Below are 16,187 nucleotides of genomic sequence, written 5' to 3' on the forward strand. Positions count from 1 at the left end.
AAATATTTAAAACCTTATTTTGAATTGATTAACTTTCCGATGTATTATTTTCAACAAAAAACAATTAAGATTTAGGTTAATAAGACGAACAGCTTAGAAGTAGTTAAATTTTATTTTAAAACAGCGTAAATTTTGACTTGTACCAGTTCACATTTTTGACATTGCTATATAAGCACTTAAAGTATAGGATTCGGTTAACAGTTTTAGTTGCCTAAATAGAAATCAAAATGCATAAATGGAGGTAAGTCAAAAACTGTACTTTTTATACATTAAACCATTTTAATTCTAATAACTTTAAAATTATTAATTCTATTAATTTGATTTCGATCTCATTGGATTTAGAGTAAAGTAATGTGTGTGATGATACATTTCTAATTTATATAGCTATGTCAAACTCTTTAATATGCATAAGTACAAAAAAGTACCTTTTATATAGGAAAAAGTTTGTAACTTTTGAAGTATTACCGATAGCTCTAGCTGCTTGGTTGAGGTTTTATTCAATTCAACGTAAAAAAAAAAAAAAAAACATCGGAAGCAATATGTCAGCACCTTTGAGCTGACACATAAAGTTCAACGTCATTTAGTAAGATGTAAACAAGAGAAGAATGAAAAAGAAATAAAGAGAAGTCGTAGAACTGTGTGTTCCATTACACAAAAATAAATAAAACAAAATAGAAGGTACATATGCTAAGCATAGCTTCGATTATCAATTGATTATTATTTTTTGCCTAGCCCTGGTCTGAGAAAATGAAAATGTTATTTTAAAATAGATAATATGTTCAAAGTAAGGTATTAAATATTTCGGAAACTGTTAATAAATTCATTTTTATTTGATTTGACTTAGTTTAATCTCATTTTATTAAACCTAAAAAATTCAAACGATCTAAGAATTTGCATGTTTCCGCTCCAATGTAATGATCTATTTATCCATAAATCTACTAATCTATTAGTTGCATCATCATACGTGATACAATTCATGGTGATATGAGCTCACACATGTGAACTCACTCAATTTTATTAAATTAAAAACATTAAATTAAATTTTTAAAAATGCTTACTCACAATAAAGTTTTACCTTCATTTATAAGACATTTCCCTTCATATGCTTTTTGAAACTATCTTAAATCAAAACTAGAAAATTTAAACAAAAAAAAAATTTAAACTGTCCCTGGAAATAAACTATCATTATTATAGATTCTTGAAACAATTGATATTTTCTAAAAATATTTCAATATTAATCATAAAATCTAATAACACAATCTATCTCGTTTTGTTCCCATATTAAAATATAACCCTATATACAAATTTATAAAACATCTGCTTACATAATGAACTATTTTCTTACTCAAAACACAACAAATAAGATAATTTAATTTGTGTTAATTAAAGGCAATTATCATACAAAGACAACTAATGACTTTGAACTCTAAACCGAGAAGCCCTCTAACTACTCTGTAATGCAATATATCATTGACAATGCCATTGTCGTAGCTAACATGGATTAAATTTAAACAGAAACTTTGCATAGAATGGCATACTAATTAAAATTTAATCAGATCTTATCGCATTATTGCTAAATTACTTAAATTGCAAATAGTTTAGTTTCTATTTAATTAGTTTCAAAAGGAAGTCTTAAATATTTTCATTTATAATAATTATTCTAAAATCTCACTCCTACAGTTCCGAATGTGTCAGTTTATTAGATTTATTAGAAGCTTTCTTTCATTTATTTGAAATATATCAGTCATCTTTTGCATTATTGTAGCTGTATCTGCTTTAGTTAGATAAAAAGTTAAAAATATATTTAAAAGTGCAGTATCATTATTTCTTTTAACGGGTACTAGATTTATTATAACTAATATAGTAAATTATAATTTAACTTAGATAAATTTATAAACATCAGTATTCATAATTATATTTCTGGTTTGTGGTTTTAGCTTTAAGGTTCTTGCATTTTTAATTAAAGTTTTTTTTATTTTTATTTAAACTTATTATACTTGAATTTTGAAAAAAAATGTCTTTAAATATTTTTTATTAAATAGGGAGAGGAGGGATAGAGTGGACGTTTTGAATAACGAATAACATTTTTATTTAAGAGTCAAATTTCCACTGCAAGATATCGTAGATTAATAATACAGATGTACGCTTCCATGTGCAGTGGCATAATCATTCTGTGAATACTTTAGTAGAAATATTAAAAGAACGTTTTCAAAGTGCAAAAGTACTCTTTCTCTTTACTCTTATAGCAACATATTTTGTTTTCAGATTTCCAGTAAAAGGTGACATGATTTTATAAGTTATACTATTTTTTACTTATTTTTACGCTAAATTTGACTCTGTATACTTTCAATTAACCAGCATTAAGAATAAACAAACACTAGTCTTCGTTGGACAAACGTGGTAATGAGGCTAGTGTGAAAATACCCACACTGACACCATTCAATTTGCAATGGAAAAAATATGAGTTGGTAACAAATGTAACGCATTTGATGTTATTTATTCTCCAAATTAGTATGATTTTGTAAAATAATATACTTTTGCAATTAGTGGTTTCAATTTCAAGTAAAAAATTTAACATAAACCTTTATTACGTTTCACTGTTTAAAGGTTTTAAGAAAATTTAAAGGAGATGTTTTATAAATTTTCAATATAGATAAATTAAAGAAGAATTTTTGCCATGCATTAAACTAGAAATGAATATTAGATAATTGCACAGTTTTCTCATTTGCGAGCTTCTTCATTGCTCTAGTGCGGGAAATATCTCTAAGCCATGTACTCTGTTGTCTATTCGGACCATTTCCTCCTCACGTTAAAACCATAGTTAGTAAAATTAATTCACCTTAAAAATGGTTCTGTCCTTTCAAATAAAGGAAATCGAATAATGATTTTCATATGTATTCAATTGCTTTCAAAATGTCTTTTTTAGTGAAGTGAAATATTCTATTACAAATTAGCATTTCTATTAAAACATGCCAATATTTATTCTCCAATAAGGCTTAGATTGAAATTCATTTTTATTTCAGTTTTATATGTACCTGAGTTTTAATAGAAGACTGTTTAACAAGTTATTAAGTTCTTCCACATTTGCTGCATAGCTTGTCCACATTAGCCCATGTTGTAAAGCTAATTTTCACTCTTTTTTAAATTGAAAATGTAAAAAATCTGTTTTTCCAGATATAAACCATTCAACCATTGTTAAAAAATACTTCATGAGTTAAAAATTATATTAAACATGTTTTTTTCATATTTGTTTAAAATGTCCTAACTTGCCGCCTCTCCCCTATTTGACTTGAAAATTTTATATTTTAACTTAATCTTAAGATGTTGTAAAATATACAGTATGTCCCCAAAATTCTTATACGGTATTTGTATAGCATATGAATAAAACAAAAATGCTATTGTCTTATAATTTGGAACTTAAACTTTTTTGAAGTATTAAAAACTTTTGTAAATAGAGGCAAAACTTTTAATGAACAAAAATGCCAGGCATATATTTGGCAGAAGAAGAATGTAGAAAAAAGTGACAGTATTCTTTTATGTTTAGTTTGTTTTGATTTAGTTTGTTTTAGTTTGTTTGAGATTAGTTTGTTTTTTCAAAAAGAGTAACTTTTTATTCGGGAGCAGCCTCATAAACCACTAAATGATCAATTGTGTTCATCATATATTTTAACTTAACAAATGTTAAGAAATCGATGCTTAAATTTAGAAACGCGTCTTTATAAAAATTCGAGGAGCTGCTTCAAAGAACGGAAAATGTTTGCTAGTTCTCGTTGATATGGTTCTAAAAATTTTTGCTAATTTTAAAAAAAGAGTATCCGAAGGAATTCATTAGGTCAGAATTCAAAACTATGAACGGAGACAAATATTATTACTCTCAGAAAGATGGTGTCTCAGAGCATACTACAAACATCATACAGCACTGATATAGATTTAATATTATTGACGTTTTACTTAAATATAAATGATTCCAATCTCTCCGAATCTTAATCTATTGGATTCCTTTGATAATTATTAAAAATAATACAACTTAAAATGCTAATAGTAATAAAAAGTGAATAATGTTAAACGTACAAATTTAATTCAACTTCGAGTTTTATCTAGTGAGAATGTGAACATTTTTTTCGGATGCTGTTTCTATTAGTTTTACGAAAAAGCTTGTAAAAAATAAGTAAAAATTGAAATATAGAAATATGGCGGCATGCTTACAGTAAGTATTTTGTGAATAATTTTGTTACTTTTGCTGTAGATAGAAGCAAATTAGTTTTAGCATGTAAATATTTCTTTCAAGTTGCATAAGAACATAATATTATACACCCAGTGAACCTTTTATGTTTGTTTTTAAACCAATCTATACATACCTGTCTTTCTCAAAAGATATTCACATTGTTAGTTTTATTTATTAATTAAAATATAAAATCCTTTTTTATAAGAAATGAAATATTTTAATAATTGCATGATAGTACAAGCAGATTCTTTCTACGAGAAATTGAAAACAGAATTCATACTTTTATCAGAAATTGAGAAGAGAATTTACTTTCTTNACTAAATGATCAATTGTGTTCATCATACATTTAAACTTAGCAAATGTTAAGAAATCGATGCTTAAATTTAGAAAAGCGTCTTTATAAAAATTCGAGGAGCTGCTTCAAAGAACGGAAAATTTTTGCTAGTTCTCGTTGATATGGTTGTTAAAATTTTTGCTAATTTTAAAAACAGAGTATCCGAAGGAATTCATTTGGTCAGAATTCAAAACTATGTGCGGAGACAAATATTATTACTATCAGAAAGATGGTGTCTCAGAGTATACTACAAACATCATACAACACTGATATAGATTTAATATTATTGACGTTTTACTTAAATATAAATGATTCCAATCTCTCCGAATCTTAATCTATTGGATTCCTTTGATAATTATTGAAAATAATACAACTTAAAATGCTAATAGTAATAAAAAGTGAATAATGTTAAACGTACAAATTTAATTCAACTTCGAGTTTTATCTAGTAAGAATGTGAACATTTTTTTCGGATGCTGTTTCTATTAGTTTTACGAAAAAGCTTGTAAAAAATAAGTAAAAATTGAAATATAGAAATATGGCGGCATGCTTACAGTAAGTATTTTGTGAATAATTTTGTTACTTTTGCTGTACATAGAAACAAATTAGTTTTAGCATGTAAATATTTCTTTCAAGTTGCATAAGAACATAATATTATACACCCAGTGAACCTTTTATGTTTGTTTTTAAACCAATCTATACATACCTGTCTTTCTCAAAAGATATTCACATTGTTAGTTTTATTTATTAATTAAAATATAAAATCCTTTTTTATAAGAAATGAAATATTTTAATAATTGCATGATAGTACAAGCAGATTCTTTCTACGAGAAATTGAAAACAGAATTCATACTTTTATCAGAAATTGAGAAGAGAATTTACTTTCTTTTATTAGATATTGAAAGAGAAAAGTCTTAAATAACGAGAATAAGAAGAAGATAAAGTAGTGCTTTTCTAACTTATTTGTTTGAAATATTTCTATTTTCAAACATGCTTATTTTTTCTCTATTTCTCTTACTACAATTTATTTTTCGAAAAATAAGAAAGTACGTTTTACATGCAAACGAAATATTTTGTAAGTTTTTGGAATCTTTAAGCTATACTTGTACATACTCCATGTTTATTGGTTAAAAATTAATCAAGCAATCATATGTTAAATGTAATGCAAAATACTCATATTTAAATAAATAACTTAATAAGAAACTTTTTTAATTTTGAATTAAAAGTAAACTTTTCTTTCAAAATAGCTGTTTTTGAAATAAAGGCCGAGTAAATTGACAAACAGATATTTATAAGCATTTTATTTCTATGATTAAAATATAATTCTTGGAATTGCTTCAATGCTAAGGATTATTATAAATAAGACAATTATTAAATGTACTTTCAGAGTTACTGGAAATAAGTTAAAATATAAAATGTAAATTGCAGTTACTATAAATGAATTCCTGACAAAAATGTTATTTTTAGTTGAAGCACCAAAATGTTAAAAATTTAAAATTTCTGAAGTCAAAAGATATTTATTGCAAGAAACGGGTAAAAAAAATTTTTTTTTTTGCTTTTTATGAGCAACAATTTTAAACTTTTTGAGGAATTATACTGTTTTAAAATTAAAAAAAAAATTCAATATGTAACGATTTCATTTTAACGGATAACAATGCATGGCAATTTTGAGCTAATTTTTTCGTCAGTTTTTTGAAATGTGAAGATATTTGTCAAATCTCCAGACTTGAACCTTATACATCATGTCTGGATCACTCTAATAAAACATTTGAAATTTGTAACCCTTTTCCAGCAACCATGCAAGTCTTGAAAACTGAATTGCTGAATGAGTGGTACACATTGTTACAGAAATATCTAAACAGTACAATTTCTTGTATGGAATCCCAGTATGAGCCCTGCATTTTTTTGAGAGTTCAAGAAGAGTCCAAATCCATCATTAACTTTCTTTTTGTTCTATTCTGAGATCAGTGTTTCATACCTTCCGACTCCAATGCGTTCTATGCTCGAGCATACGTGAGCAATTTTTGTTTCCCCTATATCAATTTATCTTCTAACCAAACTTACCTTTGAAAAATCCGGAGTTATTGATAAAAAAAGAAAATAAATTTTCTAAATTTTGAATACCCGTGTATCTTAAAAAAAGAATTAAATTTTAAATATTAAGTAAATTAAAAACGAAATGAACTGAAGTTGCTGTAGGCGTAAAATTCTCATGGATCATAGTGGTTTTTAAATCCATTATGTATTCTTACTTTCCGTTTTTCATTTTCATGCAAACTATCTATTTTAGAAATATGATTTATGACTTATTTAGACTTAGAAATATGACTGAAAGCAGATTTTAAATGTATCACTTAAGTAATCATACATAACCATTATGATCAAACTGAACTTATATAGGTGTTTTTCAAATCAGTTGAAAATATGGACTGTCTCTAAAAAATATTTAAATTTCAGATATAAAGTATAAATATATATGTTCCTATATCCTATATCTTTACAAAATAAATCAAAAATGATTCATAATCTTACCAAAACAATGTGAATAGATAATGGGATAAAATATACAATAATAACAAGTATTTTGAAAAATGATGTTTTCTGGAGTAACTCTTATATTTCAAAAGTTGAAAAATTTAATCTTGAAAGTGAATTTTACTAGATTTAACATGGCATGAATAAAACTGATTTCATCTATAAACCAAATATTTGGCTTAAGTCCAATATTGACATTTTGTATTTCATTTGATTTGTAGTACAAGATGCGATTTTAAAAAAAGAAACAAAACACACGCTTTAAATCAATAGATATTGAATGAAAAGCTTGCAAAAATTTATGTTGTATGCAAATAACGAATTTTGAACTGAAACTATCTTGCAAGCAGCTCTTAATGAAATATTTCCCGATTTTTTGACACCAATCGACTCCAAGGAATCAATATTAAGAAAGTGAATAAAATCACGGAAGAAAAGTTTTTGAAACATTGAGTAGAAAGTTTCCAAAATAATTATTCGTTGCGTAAGTTAATTAATTGCATCTGTCAGGATGAAACTAAGTTTCTTTTCCTCTCTATATAATAGTTTATTAGCCAAGCTGTATCAAAGAAATAAGGCTCTAAAATCAAATTATATTTATTTATAAGAGCGTTCAATTTTCAAAATATGTTTCAATTTAGTGTTCTATTATCATGAATCAGTACGTATTTAATTGATGTATTCACTTGATGCATGATTATTTAATTAAATATTTATAAGTGATGAATATTTAACTAGTACATATTCTATGGTTAAATATTGTTCATTGGCCTTTTTCTAATTGATATCTATATAATGCCTAAATATTTCAGTAAATGGTTATAATAAGAACAGGGGGCAAATCAAGACCCCCTGAATAACTTTTGATCTAATTACTGGATCTTCATGTTCTAAGACTCAATTTTAATGGAACGAGGGAGGGACCGCAAATATGATAATAAATTACTGCAGACGATATTTTAAGTTACGAATGTAAAAAAAATGTATAGCTTATAATTCAAAAATTTTTGACTAGTATTAAATAAAATAATAAAAAATAATAAATATTTACTAAAAGTTATATTTTGTACTGAATTATCTTTGGATAAACGAATTTTATAATTATTAAAAGTTATTAATTTTAAAAAGTTCTGGAGATATGTTGAAATACGCAAAACGTAAAATTAATATAAAGGTGCTCCAAACTTTGGACCGCTCACCTGATCAAACTATTGGAATCATATTTCCCAAATCACGGTTATCCCTTCTATTCTGCAGTCAGAAATCCTCATCCGTCGAAAAAAAAGTTATGCTTATTCAGAGGAAGTACATTTTTGCGACATATTTCGTAACTTAAAATATCGTCTTCAGTAATTAATTAGCACATTTGAGGTAACCCTCAGATCTTAAATATTGTGTCCTAGAAAGTGAAGATCCGATCATTAGATTAATAGTTATTCCCAGTGGTCCATTTTTTATTTTGCGCACTGTACATAACCCATGATTTTTCAGTTATATTGGGCTAAAATCAATGAATAATTAAATGGCGTATGATTATTTAATAAGATGGTTAATAGTATTTCGCGTAATTATACAAATTGCATTATATTTTGCTTTAAAAAAATAAGCTAAGAGCACCAATTAAATCTGGACAGTAAAGATTAAGAGGACTGTCGTTTCAACTCAACATTTTTTATTTTATTTTATGACAGTCGATGACCAGTCAACCCAATTTTATGGGTTTACGATTGCTAATGTTCGACTACGTAGCCTTGAAATTTTGAACACAATTCGGAAAACAAGGGAACTCCTGGATCGAGTATTGGGTGAAATTTGCCTTCGTGGAGAACTTTTGGATGGAGCTAACCCAAATTTACGTTACATGGAGAGGAAGACCACGAGAACCTTCTACGGTCAGCCTGACGGCAAGGGGGCTCTAACCCATAATCCGTCTACTACTGAGGATATCTCACGTCAGCACTGCGGTCGGTGCGAGCCGGGTGCGGAATTCGTATCGACTGGGATTCGAACCTGGTTCGCCTCATTGGAAGGCGAATGCTCTATCCCCTAAGCCATCGCGACTCAACTCAAGCATTTGCAAAATCTTTACAAATTATTATAGATCCAGTAATTTTTGTAGGGTATAATTATGATATAATTTAAGAAATGAAAGCTATGAAATGGCAGATAAAACTAACTCATGCTTGAGCTGTATTTTTTCGAAATTGAATCAAACAAAATAAAACTTTTTGTCAAACTTATTTAAAGCTAAGGTTGAATGTTAATGTAGGTATATTTTAGAGTAAATAAATGGTTCTTTACAGTAAACTTGAAATTTTGAGCAAAGACATTGAAAATGGTTGTGGTTTGCGAGATAATATTAAAATATTTCATGATATTTATAACGCTAATTCAATTATTAAAACTTTATTTTCTTGAATTATGTTTATATTTTAGGTCCACAATGCAAATTTTTATCATATTTTAAATTTCACTTGATAAAAATAAAATGTTTTCAGAAAAGTAAGAATTTATGTTTTAAGGAAATTGCCAACAAATAAATTTCAATATTTGATTTAAAATTTTATTGTTTTTATTATCAAATAAATTCAAAAAGCAAATTATCAATCAATGCAGAAAATAACTATCCATCAAACAAAACTGTAAAAGAAATTAAAATAATAATTTATGTTTGGTTTTCTAATGAAAAATATATTAACCACAACTTCAAAATATGTAACAACACAAATTTAAAAAAAACAACACCTTTCTATGCAGTAATAACTCTTTTAGGAAAACTCCATTTGTTTTTCTAACTCAATTCCATATCTGAACAATGAAAACAAAAAATTCTAAAAAGTGAAAAATACGATAATTATTTTCGTTCAGGAATGGCGAAATCCATATTTTTATTTTGTCGAATACATTTTTGAATAAAAACTGAGGTAAATTTTTAATGACTGCGTGTTGACTAACTAGTAAACTAGGCTGAATGAAAGCAGAATAATCAAAAAGAATATTCAGAATAAATACGGCACTGCCTATTTTGTGGTGCTTAATGATAATTTAATTCATAACTTTTTTTCATCAAAATTAAGAGCAAAAATGCATGATTCATTTCTTTCTTCTTCTAATTAATTCCGAAATTAGAGTAAGTAAATTTTCATAAAATTCTAAAGTGCTTTTAAAAATATAAGATATCATATAATCATATTTATAATCAAAATTTATATGTATGGTAATAAATTGATTTAATAAACTTCAATAAGAGTTTTAATATCTAATAGGAAATTTAAGTTCACATATTGGAGAATTTTTAAAATTATTGAAGATGTGCTATGTTTATTCATCTCTTCAGCTGAAAGATTGTCTCAAATATCTGTTTAGTTCATCAAAAAAAATTAAAAATGTTATGAGTTTTAAAAAGAAATCATACTGAAACTGAAAAATTTAGGAAGGATGTACACTGAGCAGTTAATTTGTTATAACCGCAAGAAAGTTGAACTATTCTGACACAGGGTTTTCATTAAAGAGTTTGTACAATGCTAAAAGGAATTAGGACATTTATTTCGTGAGTATGGTATTCTCAATAAGACATCATGTCTAAACATCATTGTTGATCAAATATATCTTGGAACGCTGAAGATTTATTCGGATGATGTGCACTTTCAGCAAGATTATGACATCTTGTATGAGAATTGATTTGAGATACAGGGTATATCTTTACTGTGTTGGTCACTATAAACCCCGGATCTCAATCGCATCTATGAGAAGTTGAAAAAGCCTTCCATCATCTGTATTTAAAACCATCTACTGTAAAAAAACCATCTATGTAAAAAATATCAAGGAAACATGGAAAATAATAAAGATTAATGAAACAAGAAGAAAATAAATTATTAAAATAAATAAATTTTAGAAAATATTTTTAAAAAATATTTAGAAAGCACTCCTTTTTGTGGATATAATCGTGTGAGCTGATGAAAAGATTCTATATTTTCATTATTTTGTTTTCCGGATTTTTTATATTTTTTAAATTTTTTTTAATAGTATTATATTTTAATAATTTTTCTTCGTCTCTTTTCATTAATCTTTATTATTTTCCATATTCTCTCTCCATTTTAAACTTATTTTATGAGTTCTATACGCTTGCTTTTATACGCAGTAAATAAAACTTATAAATTTTTTTAATTTTCTTCATTTTTCTCTTTTTTCTTTTTGTGCTGTATATATATATATATATATATATATATATATTCACATTGGAATGACAAATTGATCTTTTGGAAATGAAAAATGTATAATGTCTCCTGAAAGAGATTATACATTATACACATTAATATATGAAAATAGTTTCATTGTTTCATTAGTCTAATTAAATTCTTGATCAACTTCTAGAAGTGTATAAATATTTAATAGAAAGTAAAAAAGTTTTATGTTCTTTTCAAGAATGTAATTCCGATCTATTAAACCAGTATTCTATTTATAATGGTGAGTCTTTTGAGAGTGTCACGTACAGGTATGTTTACGTTAAGTTCTTCCAAAGTTTCCCCAAACCGCACGTATTCTATTAAGGTATTGTAACACGTTTAAGCTCAAACAATCTCATAACTCTCCTTTGAAGTTTTTCCTTACTTAAATGAGTCATAAAAAGTTTTTGGTAAACAGTTACAACTAGTTATTTAAAATATAGTATTTCATTCTCGAATAAAAACTAAATAATAATTAGTCTCAAGTTTTATGAGTATTTTATTCATTAATGATTGTCATGGTCACGATATTTGGTTAATTTAAAAAAAAAATCGGTATTACTGTATATCTTTGCAAAAAGTATCATGTTTGAAATTTCATTTTTTTTTAATATTTTAAAACTGATTTTGGGCCTCTGACTTGTCAAAGATTTTGAACTATATTTTTGTTGAAGCTTTATTGCATACATTATATATCTTCAAAAAAATTAATTTTCAATTCTCTTATACATTTGGGAATGGTTGGAGAGGTTTGTTATTCTAATAAAGAAGGTGCGCGAAGTGTTACAGATCAATCGGCGTGAATGTTTAACTTTTTTTTAGGTTTTTAGGTTACTAATTTTCAGGTTTTGAAATATTTAAAATCAGTTTAGGTTTTGAAATATTCTTATATATATGTTGTTGTTGTTGTTAATTTACGTTGCACTAGAGCTGCACAATGGGCTATTGGCGACGGTCTGGGAAACATCCCGGAGGATGATCCGAAGACATGCCATCACAATTTTGATCCTCTGCGGAGGGGATGGCACCCCCGCTTCGGTAGCCCGACGACCTGCGCGCGAAGTCGAGCACTTTACGGTAGCACAGTTTAACGAGGACCAATACCGCACACCCTCGGTCCCTACGCAGACTGATCCAAGTGGTCACCCACCCGCACACTGACCGCAGCCAGTGATGCTTGACTTCGGTGATCTGCTGGGAACCGTGTCTTAACGATCAGTCCACTGCGGGACCTTATATATATGTATATAATTTATTGCTTCTATGTTAAAGTAATTGTTAAGGTATAAATTTTTTAAAACTACAATTTTTACCTTCAATATATTGTCAAGTATAATTCACCCAGCAGACAAATAGACTATAAAAGGACTCTATTTGAAGGCTTTTATCTTTAATCTGAAACTCTATATCTTACGTTTTAAGCAGCTAAATTTAAAAGATTAGATTATAAATTCGAATTCGTAATAATTCTGCATAGATTCTGCATAACTCTGCATAGATTTGCATTATAAAAGTATTTCTTTTTCTTTTTAAATGACAGTTGATTTTCTGAATTTGAAGTCCAATGCTAAATCGATGTCTTGCAACCATCTTACAAGTAATTTTTCTAACGTTGTTATTTATCGTACATTTGGCGAAATTTCTGTAATTCTTTGCAATGTTTTTTAATCTAAACTTACTTTTTCAGTATTCTATAACCAAAAATTCTATAACCAATGCCAAATACATAAAATGTTATTATACATAATTTTGAAACAAAATAATAATAATAGTATTAAGAATAATAAACTATATAAAAAATCAGCTTTATTTTCGTGTGACACTTCGATTATCTTCCTTGTAAGGATTAATAAATTTGAATTATACCATTTCAATCGGAAAAACTATTAAAATAAATTATTGATAACCAGTTAGTTCAAATACAACTAATCAGGTTCTGATTCCTGTCCTGTTCGTTCGTTTTTAGTTGCACATGCTGGTTTCTATTTAATGGTCATTTTGCTAGACCATTGTTTGCTAAGCTATTAATTTTTTTAAATTAGTGAACTGATTAAAATTTTACCTATTGTAAGTAGAGACCTCTTATTTTAAGTGTCAGTTTTTAAAAATTGCGATTAGAAATTTTTTCATGAATTTTTATGTAATAAATATTTAAAAAAATTAACCTGGCTTTTTATTCTAAGATGCTTTTTTTTAAATTTCTAAGTTTTTTTTTGTCTATCACTTGAATTTTAATTTAGGTAAATGATTTTAATACACTTTAACTTGTATGTATTTGATTAGTGTGTAGTTAAGACAGTAAAACCTGATTCCTGCATAATGACACAATGGAATAATGCGGGATTTTAGAAATAACGTAAAACAGTGAAGACACGATTTTACTTTTTAGAAGGGGTTTATTTTCAAGAAACACTCTCACGTAAACAAACAAAAAAACTACAAAAATATCTCTTTTTTTTATTACACAGCAGGTTAAACACATCAAAAAATTTCTCTGAAAATTAAATGAATTTATAATATTTAAGAATGTTTAAAAAGAATATAAATTTTCGTGCAAATGATTTTATAAATGATATTTTTATTAATCATGTCTTATCAATCGATTCAAAATTTTTGATTTCAGTAAAATTTTGATTTTGTCGAATAATTTATGCAAGTAAATAATACTACAGCAATTGTTTATAAACTATGCGAAATTTGAAACATACGTTAAGTATGTTTCAAATGTTAAGTATGTCAGTCTTTTATACCCAATCTGCCTATACGAAAATTGTCGCGGTACATTAACTCCCATAAATACGGAATATTTAATGAGCACATATATTTTTTTTATCCAAAATTCATTAATAAATCGAAGCGATACAACCCTTATCAATTTGTGATTCTAAAGTCTTCATCTTTGGTATCTTTGGAGGAAAATATTTCTACTCTACCTTTTCCCTCTAAGATACCTGTCTTGGTCAGCAGTCCATGTTGCGGCATTTGGGAAAGACCAGCTAATCAATAAAGTTGGTCCTTCTAGCTCCGACGTATGCCAGCCGATAGATGGCAGCAGAAGCAGACTTAGCCAGGAGCAGAATTCTTAGTTTAGGGCTGATTTCAGAGAGCGCCGGTCCATAACGGAGTCCCTGGGCTCCCTTGTCTTCCGCAGGATTACCTCCGATCTGGTGACCCGGATGCGATAGATAGAGCAGGTACGGATCTCATGTTATTCTCAAAGGAAAATATCGATTTTGATTTTTCGATACTCGCCATCGTCTTCCTAGCGATTATCGCTTTTTCCTCTTTTTGTTCTCTTTCTTGTAAAATCTGCAGTCGGACCGCAACTCTAAATCGATAGAGAGGAACAATTAAATCTCCCTTTCGAATAATCGATAAGGAAGAAGATAAACATTGCCACTCGAAAAAAAAAATCTGTTAATCCCTCAGCATCAAAGGGTCTCTAAGACAATGCGGGAAAAATAAGCTACCAGTTCGCTCTCTAGCATTGACATTTAAGTTTGTGACTGAAGGTTTTTATTTTTGATTGAAACAGAAAATTAGTTAGTAATAACATTTAATTGGATCAAATAATTTTATCAACTGTATTAATAAATTGTTTAGAATTATATTAAAATTAGTGCTAGCAAATCATTTGAAATTAATTTAACATTAGTATTAAAAAAATCGCTTGGAAACTAGCTTTCAGAAATTGTTTCAAATTAGGTATTTTAATTAACGGTTAATAAATATTAATTTTGATTAAAGCGTCAAATTAAAATTCATTTAACTGAAGTAGATTTGACAACTTTAACCATTTTCAAAGTTTTGTTGAATTAGTATTGAAAAACTGTTCGGAATCTTTTTATGACAGTATCAGAAAATGATCATTCGATAATAAAGAAAAAATCTCCAGTAAAAAGGAGAAATGTTGTTATTGTTTAATGTTTTAGACTGTTGTTAAAATTAAATTTGTTTAATTATTTAAAAAAAAAATAATGAAACAGTACTAGTATTTCTTTGTTTTATAGTCTAATTCTGGGATTTTTCGTATAAAAGTGAGCTAAAATTGTTGAAAATGATATTGGTATAGAAATTTTATTTTTCACAATAGTATTTCAAAAAAAATTATGACCTATTATGTTTAAACATGCATCGAAAACAATTTTTTTGAGCATTTTCAATGAAAATAATGATAATAATCAATTGTTTCAAAAACGTGTTAAATGTTATTTTCATTGTCTTATTTAACATTTAAACATTCGAAATTTTGTATGAAATATATGGTATCTAAACTCATCGACAAATTTTTTGTGTTCTTTTTTACATTTCTTAGAGAAATTTAAAAATTAAGCGTAAAATTAGCTATGGCCTATAACACTATTAAATAATAGCTGATTGTTGATTGTAAGTTAAATTTTAACTAACGTGAAAACGTTATAATTTGTTTAGTTTCATTTATTTATAATTTAGCATTTAGCATTACATACAAAAGTAGTAAAATCAATTATAAATAAAAGTCACATTTGAAATTGTGAATTAAAGTTACAATTAATTTTAGTAATGTTTTTTTATGAGCTTATTGATTGCTATATTCAACGTAATCAAAGATGATATTATAAAATTTTTTAATTAAATTTTTTAAATTAGTTATTTTTAAGGATTTCTTTTGCAAAACTATTCGGTTTATTTAAGCTATTGGCAAATAGTTTTGTTATGAAACTATCATGAATTATAACTTAAATAATAATTAAATATTGGTTAATTATTGCAAAGAATCAAAATAGTTTTATTGTTTTGAACTGAATATAACATAATTAATAAAAACATTAGAATCAATTATAAATAAAAGCTATTATTTAATTTTTCATTCAAAGTTTTAAATGATT

The 16,187-nt window shown here is 26.9% G+C and overlaps 1 protein-coding gene across 4 annotated transcripts in view; it reads left to right on the forward strand.

Moving 5' to 3' along the window:
* Window positions 1-16,187, forward strand: part of LOC107456709 (poly(rC)-binding protein mub) — a 127,944-nt gene that overhangs the window by 10,693 nt on the left and 101,064 nt on the right. The window contains exon 1 of one of the 4 annotated variants that reach the window (XM_071187468.1): window positions 14,267-14,513. The exons of 2 other annotated variants lie outside the window; for them this stretch is intronic. The gene's annotated coding sequence lies outside the window, so the exon portion shown is untranslated. Of the gene's footprint in view, window positions 1-14,266; window positions 14,514-16,187 lie in introns of those variants that run through there. One more of the 4 variants, XM_016074646.3, reaches the window with a different exon arrangement.

The sequence above is a fragment of the Parasteatoda tepidariorum genome, chromosome X1 (assembly GCF_043381705.1).
Source record: "Parasteatoda tepidariorum isolate YZ-2023 chromosome X1, CAS_Ptep_4.0, whole genome shotgun sequence".
Lineage (NCBI taxonomy): Eukaryota > Metazoa > Arthropoda > Arachnida > Araneae > Theridiidae > Parasteatoda > Parasteatoda tepidariorum.